Source organism: Hoplias malabaricus, chromosome 12, assembly GCF_029633855.1.
Source record: "Hoplias malabaricus isolate fHopMal1 chromosome 12, fHopMal1.hap1, whole genome shotgun sequence".
NCBI classification, from domain to species: domain Eukaryota; kingdom Metazoa; phylum Chordata; class Actinopteri; order Characiformes; family Erythrinidae; genus Hoplias; species Hoplias malabaricus.
In genome coordinates, this window is record NC_089811.1 from 13988686 (window position 1) to 14007346 (window position 18661).

General features: G+C 38.4%; 1 long non-coding RNA gene across 3 annotated transcripts in view; it reads right to left on the reverse strand.

Annotated features, from left to right (window-relative positions):
* The window catches only part of LOC136664102 (uncharacterized), a 73940-nt gene extending 56233 nt beyond the window's left edge, over positions 1-17707 (reverse strand). For all 3 annotated transcript variants that reach the window (XR_010795076.1, XR_010795074.1, XR_010795075.1), the window contains exons 1-2: positions 17279-17707; positions 16400-16462 (exon numbers count right to left, since the gene is read on the reverse strand). This is a non-coding gene — a long non-coding RNA (uncharacterized lncRNA). The remainder of the gene's footprint in view (positions 1-16399; positions 16463-17278) is intronic.
* Between the last annotated feature and the right edge of the window lie 954 nt (positions 17708-18661).

Genomic DNA, 18661 nt, shown 5'->3' on the forward strand with positions numbered 1-18661 from the left:
CAGGGACAGGGAAGCTGGTCAGAGTTGATGGAAAGATGGACGGTGCTAAATACAAGGCAATCCTGGAAGAAAACCTGTTGGAGGCTTCAAAAGACTTGAGACTGCACTTTAAATTTATTTCTGTAAATTTAACAGTAAATTACTGGCAGCACAGATGCCAGTACACTATATGTAAATTAACAGCAAAAGTACTATAAATCAACAGCAACTTTTTACAGTATGGGAAGGAAATTCACCTTCCACCAAGACAATTACCCTAAACATACAGCCAAAGCTACAGTGCAATGGTTTAGATCAAAGAATATGTTAGAATGGCCCGGTCAAAGTCCTGACATAAGTCCCGCTGAGCATCTGTGGCATGAAAAGACATGAAAAATGCTGTTCACAGACACTCCCCATCCAAATTTGTCTGAGCTTGAGCTATTTTGTAAAGAAGAATGGGCAAAATTCTAAGTCTCTAGATATGCAAAGCTGGTAGAGACGTAACCCAAAAGACTTGCAGCTTTAATTGCAGCGATAGGTTGCTCTACAGTGTCACACTTTTCAGATTTTTTTTTTTGATTAAAATTCTAAAAACCATGTATAATTTTCGTCTAATTCACAATTATGCGCTACTTTGTGTTGGTCTATCACTTAAAATCTCAATAAAATACATTTAAGTTTGTGGTTGTGAGGTGACAAAATGTGAACAAGTTCAAGGGGTATCAGTACTTTTGCAAGCCAATGTATTTACCATTATACATTGCTTTCTATCAAGTGCAAATCTTATGAGATGGAAAACAAAATAGCTTCAGAGTCTGAGAATTAACGAGTTTATGAGCCGCAGACTGGGTGCCCTGTAGCAGAGAAGCCAAATTCTGAAGAGGTTTAGTAAAGAACCTCATATGTCCAGGCCACTAGGTGTCAGTAAATGGCTCTTAAATTAATGGCTGTAAAAGCAGTATAGGTACGGCCTGTAATATAGATAATATATTCTGTATCGTTGCTAAACAGGGCTCAGCACTGCAAAAACTGCACTATGTAACGTTTGGAGGAGGGTTTGAAACCACCTCCAACCCTCTCTCCACACCCCTCCATTTCAGGACATTACTGTAAACATTAAATACACTCTACAATTGTAGGGGAGCCCAGGACCAAAACAAATGCAGCGTCACTTACCTCAAATATATTATGGTGGTCAACATCTATGGCATTTTGGCCATAGACCCTCTTACCCAAACTGACGTATACGTCTAATCAGCACCCGTCACAAAACCATATACAGAGCAAAAGAGCAGTGTTCCTCATATAATAAATGAATCTGAGCTCAGTTTTAGGTATACGCCCATGACACTGTCACTCTAAGACAAATTAGTTCCCCACACCACACAACATGAGGTATAATTAGTTTAGACTTGATGGATTGCATTATATCTAATTGCCACACTTGTGCCTTTTATTTATGGGTTCCTCAGTTCCTGGATTTTTGACATGCAGTACATTGACACGCTGCCACAAGTTATTTAGTTTTCATTTGCTTGAGCTTTAAGGGGCTCATATTTTGAGTTATGTAATTCAATTTTGCCAACTACTTGTGGCTTATTAAATGAGTGTAATTATACATTCAAAAGGTACCCAATTTAGAGTCTCTATGAGCTTTCTTAAGAGGCATAGAATCCAATAAGGACAGCCATGTATTTTTGGTGTCATGTAGGCTCCAAAGAGTGGGTGTGGCTAAGGTGGTTCATGGTGTCATGTAGGCTCCACAGGGGTGTGGCTAGACTGGGCTGGGGTGGACCACCCCCCACACAAACTTTATAAAAATGAAAGCAGCGTTTTTAAAGATAGTTCTAAATAGGACCAAAACGTTTCTCTGCCATTACAAACGTAGCACTGTAACAATAGCAGTAGGTGTGAGTGACTGTGTGAGTGTGTGTTGCCCTGAAAGTGAGGTTGTGTTCCGTGATTCCATGACCCACCGTGACTCTGAACAGGATAAACACTTACAGACAATGAATGAATGAATGAATGAATGAATGAATAGAACCATTTTCAGACAGTGCTGTATAAGGATATTTTAAAGTCAGAGGAACTGATTCAAAATGTAAAGAGTCATTAAGGCATGCAAATTAATTTTTGAGTGTTCACTGTTCTAGGACTGACGAGCTCTTACAAAAATAATGTTAATTACCGTTTTATCAAATTGACCATCTTAGAAAACAACACTGAAGTAACATGCCACATTTACTTAAGCTGCTTTTCCACTGCATAGTACCTACATTATGAGTCTACTGTATTCTACTTGCTTTTTGTTACCTGGTGCATGGTCTGCTTCGCACCCTGCAGACCCCAGTGTGGCCACATCCATAGATGAGATAACACCTCACTCCCTTGGAATCCCAGTGCCGCCAAGCTCTTACGGAAAAAAACACAACGCATCCTCAAGAACCCAGTGTGGCCACATCCTTAGACGAGGAGACACATCATGCCCTGGGGAAGCCAGGGCAGCCATATCCTAAGGCACGAGGATGCCTTGCACTCTGGGGACCCAGTTTGATCATGTTTTTGGGTAAGTTGACGTGTAACACCCCGGTGAATTCATTGCTACATTGTCCTTAGGCAAACATATCTTGCTAAAATAAACACTGTAGGTTCACAAATGATTCACAGTTATTTTCCATTCACCAAATTAACACCTGTCCTGGAGCTAGAGCACCTGAAGGTGAGCTACAAAAAAAAATGCATTTTGTTAATATTCCACATGCACAATGTACAAAAAATATATAAACAATTATAAATTAATAAATTATATTTAATTATATTTATAAATAATAAGGAGGGGGCACCAAAATATGCAATACTCCCTACCAAAAAACAAACAAACAATTAAATAAATAAATAATGTTTAGGTATAAGTTTAGGTTAAGTTGATATTTCATATTGGGTGAAACATAAACATCCAGTTATTTATATTTGCACAGATTTTATGAGTGTCTGCTATATTTAGTACACATTGTACGGATTTGGGAAGGGTATTTTATTCAAATATGTACAAATTCACATTGATACCAGGGGTGGGGGGCAGGGGCAGCAGTGGAAAGAAAGCCAGTGAGATAAAGCTCTTAGACAGGTATGTTTCTTATGAACCTCAGGCATCATTGTGTAGTCAACAACAAACTCATATAAGCTGTTTATGGGAATAAAACAAAGGCATGTGAATGCAAATGAGACACAGGCCTCATTTGAATATTAATAATGAACTGTAAAATGATGATACCTCCTCAAAGGTCCTTTTCAGATGAATGTCATGAGAATGAAAACCCTTACTGATTTGTGGAAGACCTGTCAGACCCTCTTATCTGCCTCTTGAAGCTGTTTGTTCAGAATTGCTAAATGTCACAGGAACTCCCTTTAGGGCTTCCACAACCCATAAGAAGCGGCATGAGTCAAATATATGTGATGGGAATTGGTAGACAACAGCACAGGAGGTGTTTCTATCTGAAGTGCATGGAAAAATGAAGACGGACTTGGTGCGGAATGTGGAAAATGGATAAATGGATTTCCTACGGAGCATCATATCACCATACATAACAATATTACATCCAGACAGATGTTGATTTGGAAAATGCCTGGAGAGCAATTCCTGAAGAGGGATAAGTGGTATTTGGAGGTGTGGATATAAGTGGGTTGACCCTTGGCCGCCTGTTCATAATGATCTGGTTCATTAGTGCTCCCCATTACAGCTGATGAAAGGACAAAAAAAAAACACCACAACACAATGGTGCTTAATGAATCTAAAGCTCATGTAGAAAATCATTCACTGTAAAAGTCCCACAAAGACACGACAAAATGCAGATGAAGTTCCAGCAGCTTAATTATGAATTATGGGAATCAGCTGCATATATTAGTATGTTTAAAGACTCCCCAATAATATGACAAATATCTGTTTTCTCAGGTGTAAATAACAGCTCTGTTTACATAGAAATCCTGATAAAATGAATGTAATGCAACAATTTTTACAATAATATTTTTTTAATATAGCAACCATTAAAAAACTTTTTCACATTTTCAGTGGAAGGGCTAGTAGGCTGGCCTAGAATGGACTGTACTGACTAAATGACGGTCTGGACTCTCTGGAAAATACCTGAGTGAGTGGACTGGTTGACCGACAGTCCTTACGGGACTAGCTAGATTGAATGACTGTACAAAATATAATTGGCACTCAAAAAAAGTGTGTTAAATATATTTGTAGATGTTCATGTGAATTTGGCAACCCAATGTGGGAGAATGTGGGAAATGTGGGAAATGTGGCAACCCAATGTGAAAATTTTGCCTTAAAGGTTAATCAACAAAAGGTTTCTTTGGCATTTGCTAGCTCCTTGGAAATGTGTCAAATGTGTTTAAAAAACAGTGAATAGCTTTAAAAAAAAAAAAAAAAAAAGTGTCTTGGTCCGGTAACACTGCTAAGCTTTCCCAGTGCAACAAAAGGAGGGAAATACTACCTGATCCCTAATACTACCTGATATTTAAAGGATATTGGGGGATATTGATTTTCTTGATAAGAATTGATTCACATCCTCTAGAAAGAACACATTACATTTCAGTGCACATTTACTTCTTGTATGCTGACTTTAAAGCATTAAGAAAACATAACCCCCCCCCCCATGTAGCCTGTACAAAAAATGATGGCACATTATTTTTTAGGTTTATTTTTTTCCAATATGTTACACTGCATAAATAAAGAGATGTAGAAGATGTGTAAATGTAATGTATTTTCTCTTTGAAAATCAACAAAACATGTCATTTGACCAGGGGCACCTAAACATTTGCATATAAGTGCACATCAAAAACTAATTTAAAACACATTTCCATCATGTTAGAGCTGAGAGCGCCACATAAATCAGATGTGTTCACTTGTTCATTTTTGTTGAAAGGAGTATAGCACTCAGACTCCCAATGCTGTGTTACCATACAGCAGTCTGTTCAGGGAAACAGGAATTTCTTGGGGTCTATTACAAGAAATCTGAAATCTAGTCAATATTTCTGATATTTCTCATAAGTGTCACACAGGGTTAACACTGGCCTGCTTGTGGTTACACAGACCAAGCACCCTGGACTCCAGCCTGGAACTGTGAAACAGAATACCTCATTTGTAACAACTGAACACAGTCCTGGGATCTTAATAAAATGTCTGTGACAAGCACTTTTCTTTTTCAAAATACCACAAGGATCAAACAGCCTAGCACTCTGCTTGTTCTTCCCCCTGTTGAGAACGAGCCTCTGTTTCTCATTAAATATGAGGCACCCAGGAATGAGGCAGAAGGGGAAGAAACATTGGCTTTTAGTCAGTTTTACTCTTTATCTTCTCTCTTCTAATTTTCTGGTTGTCTCTTGTTTAATGTTCATTTTGGCAGCAGATTCTAATTTTTTACTTAGTTTTAGTCTTAGTTTTTTCACTAAAATGTGGATAGGTTTCATTCTCATTTAAGTTATTTAATACTTGATAATCTTTAAACCATTTTTTACTCATTTTTGTATATTATTTATAACTAGTTTTCATAAACAATAAAACATTTAAAACCACGTTAACATCCACAATTCTGAAAGGAATATGGTGACCTTTTAGTCAAAATACATTTTGTATTTATTTAACATTAACATTTAAGGTCAAAGTGTGCCACAGAAGGAGCAAATAGAGTCTGAATCGACTCCAAGATATTCAACTCTATGAATCATTGGCCGACAGCTGATATGAGGGACTTCAAGGCGCTCACAAGTCATTAAAAAATAACAGGTCATTTATCGGGCTTTCATTGTTTAATTTTTATGTAAAAAAATTATTCAGAAAAGTGCAAAACATTGTCACAGTTCCCATCTTAAAAAAATCATTTGATTTATTTCTCAACCAGTTTTTGTTTTGAAATATAAGTAATTAATATTAAGTAACAATAGCCCTATCCAGATGGGATTAAATTAACATGGTTAATGTGGTCATCTGTAGTATTTTTTCTGTTTGAATTGTTTATGTCTGTATTTTTCCTCTAATGTCCATGGAGAAATTTACAAGCTGAATTATCTACTGTTGTTCATTGAACTCAGTGGTCATGTGATAATTTTAATCCGGTCTGGATGCAAAACTCTGATTTAAAGGTAGAAACCCTACCACAATTTAGACTAAAAGAAAATTAAGGTACTGCTGTGCACCATGTTTAGCCTCTAAGCATGTGTTTCCATACATACTCCAAGAAAACATTTTCAGAACAACGAAACTATTTGAAAATGAAAGCATTACTGAAAGAGTTACTTGGGAGATGACAAAGACTAACAAAAGACCAGAAAATCTATAAATGGCACCAGCATTCATATATGCTTTTATATTCATAAAGAATAACAATCTGAGAACAAGAACCTCACTCATCATCATGTGACAATACAATATAATTCAGCAACTAGAAACTTGAATATTGTCTAGTTATTTTATTTTTTTTGGATAAAATTATTAATTGTCATTTTGTCCTGCATTTTACATAGAGTGCAGACACTTTAGCATAGCTTTGCCTCCTTGTCTGAGTCTATCCAATCACAGCACAGGTCCTGCACAAAATGAGGTTAAATAGAGCAAAACGAATGCATTAAATATGATGAAAATGAGAAGGGACAAGTAAGAGCACAGAGCAAAACTGGCTAAAACTCCAGGGCTTCTGCTCCTTGCTCCTCACTCCTGGGCCCTCACACTGACCTGAGCTGTGTGTGGCTCATTCTCAATTAAAGGCACAGGTACTGAAATCACTCGATCTGAACAGAAACCCAGAACTTTGTTCTCTTGTGGAAAAGGGGAGAATATGTTATCATTCTGTGATTTTATGCAGTGCTAGTGTCTCAGCCCACATGCTTCAAAAAGTGATAGTAAGGATAAAACTTTGAACAAGTAAAACCATAAAGATATGCTGCATAGTCGTATAATATTCTTACAGCAATCTCATAATGAGAAATATTAGATATACTGATTAGATTTAAGATGTTTTAACTCAAATAAGGAACATTTCTGGCCTGGGACTTGGTTGTCTGGAACAGAAGCTCCAGGAGTTGTTTGCCCCCCCCCCTCCACCGCCTTGCCTGGAGGTACTGTACAGAGCCCACTTCTGTACAGTGTTATAGACCACTAATGCCTCTTTTATGGCCAGAAATTTTACTCACCATCTGACCACATCTGCATAGCCTGGGGTTACAAGAAGGTCTGTGAGGGAATGATAGTTTATGTGGCTTTTTATTTTCTTGGTGAGTGTCCCTATGATGATAGGAAAACCAAAGTTTTACACACAACAACTTTTTATTGGCTGTAATGTAACAATATCTGTTATACAACACTTACCATTCTCACTGGCTATATATATATATATATATATATATATATATATATATATATATATATATATATATATATTTTTTTTTTTATTTTTTTTTTTATTGATAGACACTGATATAAATATCATTCTATTGTGTTGATATTACATGGATTTGCTTATTTTACATGTATATGTTATTAAAATCTTTAGACAGATGTTATTAATCGCAACTAATTACAGCAAATTGTGCAATTAATAATCTATATTTTTTAATCTATTATTTATTTATTTGGGAGCATTCCTGACTGGAGGAATGGTCCAAGCGTTCTTCTATCATCAAGATAACACCAGTTTGATCCTCGATGATGCCTCACCCTTCAGAGTTGAAGAGAGCATAACTGGTAACATAACTTTGTTATTACATAGCATATTTGGCTATTTAGCGTTCTCTTCCAAGCATGTTGAACTGCCTAGTGGCTATTTGTTTGCATTAGTTATATTTTCAAATCAAGGGAGTAAATATTAAAAAAAATGCCAAGAAGGATCAGTTTCAGTTATTGTGCAAATACCGGCTACACTAATGGCATTAGAAAGATATTATTACATTTGCAAAAGCCAAATGTATATACATTACTTTTCATTATGTGTCTGTGCAGGTTTTATAAATGCTGTACTATAGATCCACTAAATGTGGATTTCACTGCAGGCATATTACTGCAACCAGTAGAGGTCTGAGTGTATAAGGATCACAGCTCACTGGAAATGAAAGTTGAGCATAGATATATAGCAATATTCGATTAATTATGAAGTAGTTTAAAGCCATCCGGTCCAGTGGGTCAGGCAAGATTAATCAGTGACCGTTCCTGATTGACTGCCCTATTAAGTAATAGGTCCCCACTTAACACAGCAATAAATGACTTGCTATAAAAAAGGGTCCAGTCTGGTCTCAAAGTGGATTAATCCAAGTTTTATAAAATGAATATTTCCAGGATTTGTACAAAGTGTATAACATAAAGTTCACCCCTCATGAATGTACTATGAATTTCTGACACCTACCCCAATCCTAACCCTAACACAACCTCTAAGTATGAAACGTTTAGAAGCAGAGGGATTGTCTGGTGTGAGATTCTCTGAGTACAGTTTACAACACTGTTTCTGTAGCTCTTCTGTAGCTCTTCGGGTACATAATAGACAACATGTATGGATTTAGAGAAACAGTGCTACCAGTGGGCAAGAGCTTGTTTATTAGTGAGATCCACACTATTATTTCTTTATTTTAACATCTAAATAATTCATTCATTCATTCATTCATTATCTGTAACCACTTATCCAGTTCAGGGTCACGGTGGGTCCAGAGCCTACCTGGAATCATTGTGCGCAAGGTGGGAATACACCCTGGAGGGGGCACCAGTCCTTCACAGGGCAACACAGACACATACACACACACTCACACTTTTTTTTTTTGAGTCGCCAATCCACCTACCAACGTGTGTTTTTGGACTGTGGGAGGAAACCAGAGCACCTGCCGTAAACCCACGCGGACACAGGGAGAACACACCAACTCCTCACAGACAGTCACCCGGAGCGGGAATCGAACCCACAACCTCCAGGTCCCTGGAGCTGTGTGACTGCAACACTACCTGCTGCGACATCGTGCCGCCTTAGTTCACTTTAGTTACTGCTTAATATAATAGAAATAAGCAACAAGTTGATTTGCTTATTTAACTGCTTGCCAAATGTTGGCAAAGTTATAACAGACACAATAAAACCACTTAAATGTCACAGTTATTATTAACAATTATGTCCAATATGGTGGCTACTATACACAGTGGCGTCAACTGCAACCCACGGATTATTTGAAACTTTTATGACAAGGTTTTATTTCTAATGTGCCCCAAAATAGCTATTTTTTGACACGTGCTCTTGCTAGTTCTCAGCCTTGTGACATTTGTTGGCGGCTGTGTGAAGAGATGACAGCAGCGGATTCCACATGGACATTCTCCAAACCTTTCGTTAACTTTGTTGTGCATTGTAATGATTCAATCACAAATAGCTAGGCAAAATTAAGGGAAAAATAAGAGACTGGGGAAGTTGTGATATCGATATGCTCCACCCATACCCCAAATAATGCAAAATAATGCAGAATTTCTTTCATAAACGTTGTCAGAATCCTTCAATAAAGGGTGTACAAATTCATATTAAGACCAGGTTGCTAGAACCTCACCCATACTATTAACAGAATCAGTCCTGTTCAAGGTATGGCTGAAAGTAAGGGTGCCAATGTAAGAGTAATAAAGCCAAGGCCCTGTATCAAGCCAGAAATGTAAATTCATAAAGGTGGACCCTTGTCAGTTATGGGAAGGCATTGAAGTGAACTGAAGAGCCTTTCAGTTGATTGGTAAACTGCGATTTAATTGGTAAACAGAGATAAAGGGGCTGTACCATTACGTGTGTTGATTTGATTACCTCTTAAATACACCATGTCAGACCTAATCAGACAATCGTGTCCATGAAAAGGGTTAAATGAACTTCTTAGAGCGTAAGATTTTTTTTTACATCATCATCATTGTTTTATTGGAAACAGGCCAGTTAGATTATGTATTATTTGATCTAATAATCAGCTATTCATGTCTGATGATGTTACTGACTGGAGAGCCGGCAAACTGTCTGATCTGGAGAGCATGCCCATGATTTTCCCATTTATTTATTTAGAAGGGTTTTTTTGTTTGTTTGTTTTTTGGGGCACTTTCCGTGCTAAAAACCAAATTAGAACGTATCTGCATACAGCACAAACAAGCAGAAAGAGACCCCCCACAGTTCATCAAGATAAAAAAAAAAAAAAAAAAAACATTTTTCTATTTCTGGCCACTTGTTTTTGAATGTTCTATGTCATCTTTAATCAATGCTTCTGTACTTGCATTCCACAAGGCTCCACAGCAGAGGTGCTGCCAACAATTCATTTTGTGATTATAGAGATGGGGAACAAACCATAAGCCACAAAATGAATAAAGCAGTGCTGAAAAGTAATGGTTTTGATCACTGTTGGTGCTGACAGGAATATTTTTATTAAGCATTTTTTGCAAGTATCTGCATTTTGCCAGGTGAATTACGCATTTAATATATGCTCTACAGTTGATAATCTTTCACATGTTTGGGATATAAATAAAATATATAATAAAATGTAATGGAATTCACCTTTAAAGCCTCATCATGCCAACATTTGGCAAGCAGTTAAATAAGCAAATCAACTTGTTGCTTATTTCTATTATATTAAGCAGTAACTAAAGTGAACTAAGGCGGCACGGTGGCACAGCAGGTAGTGTCGCAGTCACACAGCTCCAGGGACCTGGAGGTTGTGAGTTCGGGTGACTGACTGTTCGGGTGACTGTCTGTGAGGAGTTGGTGTGTTCTCCCCATGTCCGCGTGGGTTTCCTCCGGGTGCTCCGGTTTCCTCTCACAGTCCAAAAACACACGTTGGCAGGTGGATTGGCGACTCAAAAGTGTCCGTAGGTGTGAGTGTGTGTGTGTCTGTGTGTCTGTGTTGCCCTGTGAAGGACTGGCGCCCCCTCCAGGGTGTATTCCTGCCTTGCGCCCAGTGATTCCTGGTAGGCTCTGGACCCACCGCGACCCTGAACTGGATAAGCGGTTACAGATAATGAATGAATAAAGTGAACTAAAAGTTATGAAGTTATTAGTAGTAATTTTTTTTCCCCAGATATTCAAACATTATGTACCTGAAGAAGAGCTACACACTTGTTCACAAACTCATACAACCAGTCAACCTAGCAATATATTTCTCACAGACAGTGACCCAAGGGCCCTGCAGATGTGTGGCAGCACCACTGGGCCACTCTGGGAGAAAATTAGCTTGATATATTCTAACTGAAAACAATAATTCCAAACTCTTGAACAGTTGGAGAGAGTCCAACGTTACTTCTGCCTCATTCTCTCATCACCATTCAGTGCTAATCTGAACTGTGGAGACAGATGTGGAGAACTACTGCATGCAGAATGTATTAATTTCCTAAATCCTAGATTTGCATATTGTATAATGAGTGCTGACGTCTTTCAGTGCTAGCTTTGGCTAGGGAGAATTCTGATCTCTTGATGAACAGAAAATGGGAACATGTGGTCTAAGAGATGTATATGTTTTAATAAATATCTGCAGCAAATAATTTACTTTAGTTACTGCCTTCAGTTGGAAGATCTGTTAAGACAAGTGGCTACGTTTGTCTCTTGGTTTAATTGAATGCAATTACAGCAGGTTCTGATCAGAGTGATATATGAGGATACAATGCTGAGTTCTCTCTGTTACAGTTTGAGTAATTTGAGTAAGTTTGAGTAAGGCACTGCTGAGCAAGTGAACAGCAGAGTAGCCAATGTACCTTGTGTCATGTTGACCAGCCCCAGAAAACACAGATGGAGCATTTTCCTGTTTTTATTTCTGTAAATATACAGGGACCTGGTATTTTGAGGACAATGAAACATACTGCAAATGACCCCATTCAAATCTAATGTGTGATAACACTTTATTTGAGGCTCTGTGCTCTTTTTGGAGCTTCTTAAGCTTGACACAATCACAAAAGCTATCACACTCTGCACCGGAGGACCTTCTCTTCTTTGGTTACAGCTGGGAAATTTTCTGCTTTGGGAACCAATTTGTGTTAGTGGAAATACACAGAACTGTTCAAACTCTTCTTATTTTTATTCCAAGTGTGTTTATTTTATTCAGGGCCGAAGACATGTACATAATATTAATTTTACATTATTATTACATAAATTATTCTTTATCTGTAACCACTTATCCAATTCAGGGTCACGGTGGGTCCAGAGCCTACCTTGAATCATTGGGCGCAAGGCGGGAATACACCCTGGAGGGGGCGCCAGTCCTTCACAGGGCAACACAGACACACACACACATTCACTCACACACCTACGGACACTTTTGAGTCGCCAATCCACCTACCAACGTGTGTTTTTGGACTGTGGGAGGAAACCGGAGCACCCGGAGGACGGACCCGGGGAGAACACACCAACTCCTCACAGACAGTCACCTGGAGCGGGAATCGAACCCACAACCTCCAGGCCCCTGGAGCTGTGTGACTGCGATACTACCTGCTGTGCCACGGTGCCGCCCTACATAAATTAATATAAATTTTTTTAAATTATTTTTTTGTTATTTGTTTGTATGTTTTACATCAGTAGGGATATAAAATGAAACCAAAAATTACCTCCAGATTTTTTTTCATTTCATTCATACATTCATTCATTTTCACACCAAATTCCTCATAGTCTTGAACACACAACCTCCAGGACCCTGGACCTATGTGACTGTGACACTACCTGCTGCGCCACCGTGCCACCCAGTTATTTTAATTTTTTTTAAAAATTTGAAATTCCAATTGATGGAAGGTACGATGGGTGAGTGGGAGCGCATACATTAAGGAGACACACTGATGTGGACAACTCTCCAAAAACAATGAAAATCCCTGCACAGAGTTCAATCTTTGGCCCTGTAGGGTCATCATACACTTACAAATACAGTGTGCACTGCACAATTGTGAATTAAGGACGTACAAAGTAAACTCTGGTTGCTTCCATACTATTGGTAGTGTTTCATAACACACACATTGTATCCAGCACCTGATTAAAATGAAAGGGAGCCACAATAAAAAAGCGCAGTCCATAATTATTACATCAGTCCTGTCACAGACTAGTGTCTGTATGCATGTCCTACACACACATCCCTATAAAAGAGCCTGTGCTTTGATACAAAAGCTACTGTGCTTTTTGCTGTTTCTGAAGGCCCATGGCTAATGACGTTGACGCTCGCCAGCCAAGAGGCTATCCATCAAATGTGAGGGAGAAATGGAGGAAGGGAGGGAGGGATGAGGGGAGGAAGAATGAAGAAAACGAAAACACGGCAGCGGCATGGTACTTCATCGTTTTAAAAGGCCATTCATCACAATAGCCTCCACTGTCAGGGTTTTTCAGGAGGGAAGAATGGAGCCAAAGTCGTTTTCCAGCTCGCCATGAGGAGAAATGGCACATCATGAGCTTGCCAGGTTGGAGGGAGGTTTGGCTGGGTGGGTGTGTAACTCTCACTCTCTCTCTCTCTCTCACACACACACACACACACACACACACACACACACACACACACACACACACACACACACTGAGAGGCTGACACCTTTCCCTCTGTAGTTGCCTGTCAGTTTGCCCTGAAGGTTTTGTGGGCTACATGCTCCTGTGAAGAAAGCCTTGTCAATCTGTCAAGAGGGAGATTTAAGGAGTCTGTTGGGAAGCAGATGCCGGGAGATGGGAAACACATTTGGCTACATTCCGTGTGGGCTAGTATCTGTACCTCTGGCTAAGCACCTGACGTTATGCCTAAAACTCACACAGCAATGTCAATGGGCCATTCCATGTGCCATCTTTCCCCAGAATTTTCCAAAGATTTCCATATTTTTACACATGCCAATGTCTGAGATTTGGTGAACAATCTTTTCCAAGGTATTTGGGTTAAGACTCATATCATGTGATGCCAAAGTCACACTAAACATTTGCAGTTCACAGTGCTTTGCAAAATATCTGTTGTGGAAGATAAAACAGCACAAAAACACACCGCATATAATACATTTCCTAGACATAAAAATTAGTTATCTTGCATGTTTAAGGTGGTATTAACTTCAGGCTTGTGTAGATGGAGTTTGACTAGATGATCAGGCTATAATACCTGCAGGGTGTGTGATGGGATTCATAGTTTGAGAAGAGGTGGTACAGTGCAGTGAAAGTCTTGTTCAAAGTGTGGAAAATGGGTTGCAAATTGGATGTTAATGATTTGCAAAAAGGATTAACTGTATTTGGGTGTGCACAAGATCACAGTGTGACGGAAGTAGCTGAATTTGAATGTATAGAAATGTGCAGTCATATGGATCAACCAGCAATTCTAAACGTACCAGTATACAAGAAGTCAGAATTGCAGCCAAAATATGAAAATGATGGAGAAGGACCATTGGCTTTTGAAATAAAATCATTTCGCTTCAAGGTAAGAACTGCTTCTAGTAGTCAATGCAGGTCTTTCACAACCAGTTTCTGAAAGACAAACTCCATAGGGAACTGCACAACATGAGCATATGGAGCAGAGTGGCATTTGCTCACTTCTGCTCACAAAGTTGCCCAGTTACAGCAAAGAGACTCAAGGATTGGAATGATCATGACTGGAAACATGTTATCTGGTCAGATTTATCTGTTTCTGCCTGTATGTTAATAATGTAGGCATTGTCTTCATTGTAGACCCCAGAAAGCCTTCCATGCAGATTACGTGCAAAGCATGGTTCAAGCTGATGGAACCACAGTGCCTACATTGAGCTGCTGGACCAGATTTTGTCTTTTGCTCATCATTATAAGGAACTTAACATATTCCATGAGGACAATTCTCACTTTCACAGGGCATTAAATGTGACTGATCGGCATGATGAACATCCAAGAGCACTCATACATCTGGACTGACCCCAGAATCCCTGGCCCAGGAAAGGCATCCAAGAAATCTAGCCAAACCCGGGAATTATTTGATGCAAGAGTGGCTGAACATTGATGTCGCCTGCATCCAGAATCATGTCCAGTCCATGCCAATTTGAAATGAAGCTATTACTCATGCTTGTGAAGAAGGTATTACATATTACATATGTTTTTGTCCAGTGAGATTATACCATTTATCCCAATTGCCTGTATACCAGGCTGCTTCACATATATGTTCTATTTTATAATGCTGTACAAAGCCACAAAGAAATTTTACACAAACAGTGTAAAACTGAATAGGGTTTCTCTTGCAAAATTTTTCTGACTACTGTCTACAGTGATGGCAGGTTTAGGAGTCTTGCCCAAGGACTCTTATTACTGCAGAGTGGTGTTCCTATGGAAGTTAGAAATCTAAACCTAGTCTTCCCTGTTTCATTCATGGTTTCATATTCTGTAACCACTTCAGCCTGTTCAAGGTCATGGTGGGTCTGGAGTCTACCTAGAAACACAGGGTTCCTGAGTCAATCTCAGGGCATCACGCACACAAAATCACAGAGTCACACAGTCACTCTCACAAAGCCAACTTACCAACTTTTGTTTTTGGGAGGAAACCCACACAGACATAGAGAGAACACTCCAAAAACCTCACAGACAATGACATGTGGCAAGGAATAAACCCAGGAACCCAGGACCCTGGAGCAGTGTGGTAGTGGGCCACCCTGCCACTCACTGGGATGTTATCCACTACCCAGTGTTGATAACATTTAAACAGGTCATTTTCCATGGATGGAAATGCATAACTCTCCATGACAAAATCTAACAAAACCTTAGAGATCTAAAGCTCCCCCACTCATGCTCCCTATGGTGTGAAAATTTATAGCCTTTGCCTTCCGGTTATTGAATTCAATTACCATAAAATCAACCCCCCCACATATAAACACAAGACAAATATACAATCACTTAGATCCAGCTGCTTTCCTCAGAAGGTCTGCCATGAGGTCAAAAAGCTTTTCATTCTTAGTTAGGTGATCTGCATTTTTTCCTGCCTCATGATGACTGGACCTCCCTGGACCAGTTGTTGTTTGAGTCTGGATCATTTTTTCCTCTGAGTGAATTTGATTTGTCCTTAGCTGAGTTCAGTACTGGCTGAAGTGTGATTTAGCCAATGGTGGACAGATATATTTAATTATTTTGCCATAATACATAATACACCATCTTCCATGTTATTATACACATTATGTTTATGTCATTTTGCATTTGCTTATCCAGAATGACTTACAGTTTTACAGACCTTCAAATCCAGCTAATGCTAAATTAGGAATCTTTCCCAAGGATTAGTGTTCAATTTATTACATTTATTAAAATGTAATGGACACAAACTAGACTAAATGTTTCTACATTTCACCTATGGACACACCAAACTCCTCACAGTCACCCGAAGTGGGGCTCAAACCTACAACAACAGGACCCTGGAGTTGTGTAACAGTGACACTACCTGCTGCGAATAAAGAAATAAATGAAGATGCTAAAAACTTCCTTGGCAAGGATACAAGCAATAACATGCCAATAATGATGATTTGAATTGGTCCAACATGTAAATGGGTGTGAAGTTACTGTAAGTATATATAAAAACACAAAAACAAACTTGATGGATCTACAAAGGTTCTGTAATAATGCAATGTAGAACCATGAACACTTGAAGAATATTTTGCATGATTAAGATTCTTTGGATTTCTTCAGATGTAGAATGTGCTATAGATGGATCCATATAGTGCATTTTAAAAAAAGGGTTTTTCAAAATGTTCAAGTGTTCATTGTTCTATATAGTACATTTTTCTTTAATAAAACCCTTGTAGTATATATATATATATATATATATATATATATATATATATATATATATATATATATACTACAAGGGTTTTATTTATTATATATATATATTTATTATATTTTATTATACATATATTCCAGATATGCTCCAGACCCACTGTGACCCTGAACTGGTTATCTGAACTGATATCTGGTTACAGACAATGAATGAATGAATGAATTAATATATATATATATATATATATATATATATATATATATATATATATATATATTGTCTGTAACTGCTATCCAGTTCAGGGTGGGTCTGGAGCCTATCTGGATTCACTGGGCGCAAGGCTATACAACCTTTACCAAATCAATGTAATAATGTTTATCAAAGTAACATTCTCCAAAACAGGGACATGTTTAAACTTAAACAGATTCACACTTTAACACAAAAGGCCTTGGCAAAGTAGCTATTTGAGCAGCATTTAAAATAATAAAAAAAGCTAACCACAAAAATAACACTTACTGCAACAAAACAAACAAATCCAGCAACCAATACAGCCCAACAACAAGCACAAAGCAGTAGCAAAGGATGAATAAATGCTTACTGGAGTATTGGAGTACAGCTCTGTAGATGAAGCCTGAGTAAGAAACTGATGATTAATGAAGATGTGATGGAGAAAATCTTCATAATTCTCTCAGATGAACTAGCTTTCTGTCTTCTCAGTGTAGATAATCCAAATGACAAACTTCACAAAGCTTCACAAAACATGGCTGCCATGGCCACACAATGCACAAGACACTTCTTCCCCTGGCTTTAGCTTAGAATTTTTCTGTTCAAACTAGGACATGGGGTTAACCCCAAGTGGCTCCAAACCATAGAGCATGTGTATTGTAGTGAACAACAATGGAGGAGTCAGGATGCACAGGAAGCACATTATTGCTCAAGGGTGTTCCTTATTAATGCCTTAACAAGGGCATAGGAATCAAGGGCATTAAAGCAGTTTGTGCTTTGTGCATAGGGACTCTAAGTTGGTATTGTATACCAGCAGCACCAGAGGCTGAAGTTTCAGGACCACTGCAGTTTGAGGACAGGACTGCAATTCTAGGATGTGTTTTCCAATAGTGCCCTCTAGCAGCGTGGATGACCTAAACTCCTTTCAGTCTACTTATTTTTATAGGCTTAATCCCTGCAAATATTGCACATTTTCTAAATACTTTGTTTTAAAAACTTATATTTTTAAATATTATTATATTATTTAAATACTTATATATTTGCAGGTTTAAGTACAACAAGTACAACTTTATATTGAAATTCAACTAAACTTGATCTCAACCACATATTTGAGACACAAAGGCACAAATATAACACTCGCCAAACACCAACACCACAATGAAGTGACACACATAAAAATATATGCATTTGACACCCTGTAAATAGCCCCAAACTAGTTTGAACAGTACCAGGGGTTGAAGTGATGCAAATATAGCAGCTTAAATGAGTCCCAGTACATACCCAGGCTGTCCATGACTGATGCCTCAGTATAATGTAACTGAATAACACTTACAGCATTATTTATGTATTACATTACCACCTGCATTAGCCACTTCAGCAGGTTAATGTCCAATAAACTTCATAGTTGGACTAGAACCTGTGTTTGAACAAACACCATTCACGTTTGTCTTTCCTTGTCTCTCAGGAATGATGGGAGCATTTTATACAAGTTGCAGAAACAAATCATATATGTACCCCCTGATTGAGTGAATACATCACCATGTCACAACATTTAACAACATTTTCATGTACAGCTTCCCACAAATCCAATGCACCACAGCCATCACCAGCAATTAATAAGATTGTTGGTGCTGAGTTAATGTGCCCGACCAATGTAATGCAAATTGTAGTCATAAATCTGTTAGGATTTAAGCTAGGAATATCCTGCCAATAGTGCAGAGCTTGCCTGTAACTCTCAGCTGTTCACAAGACTAAG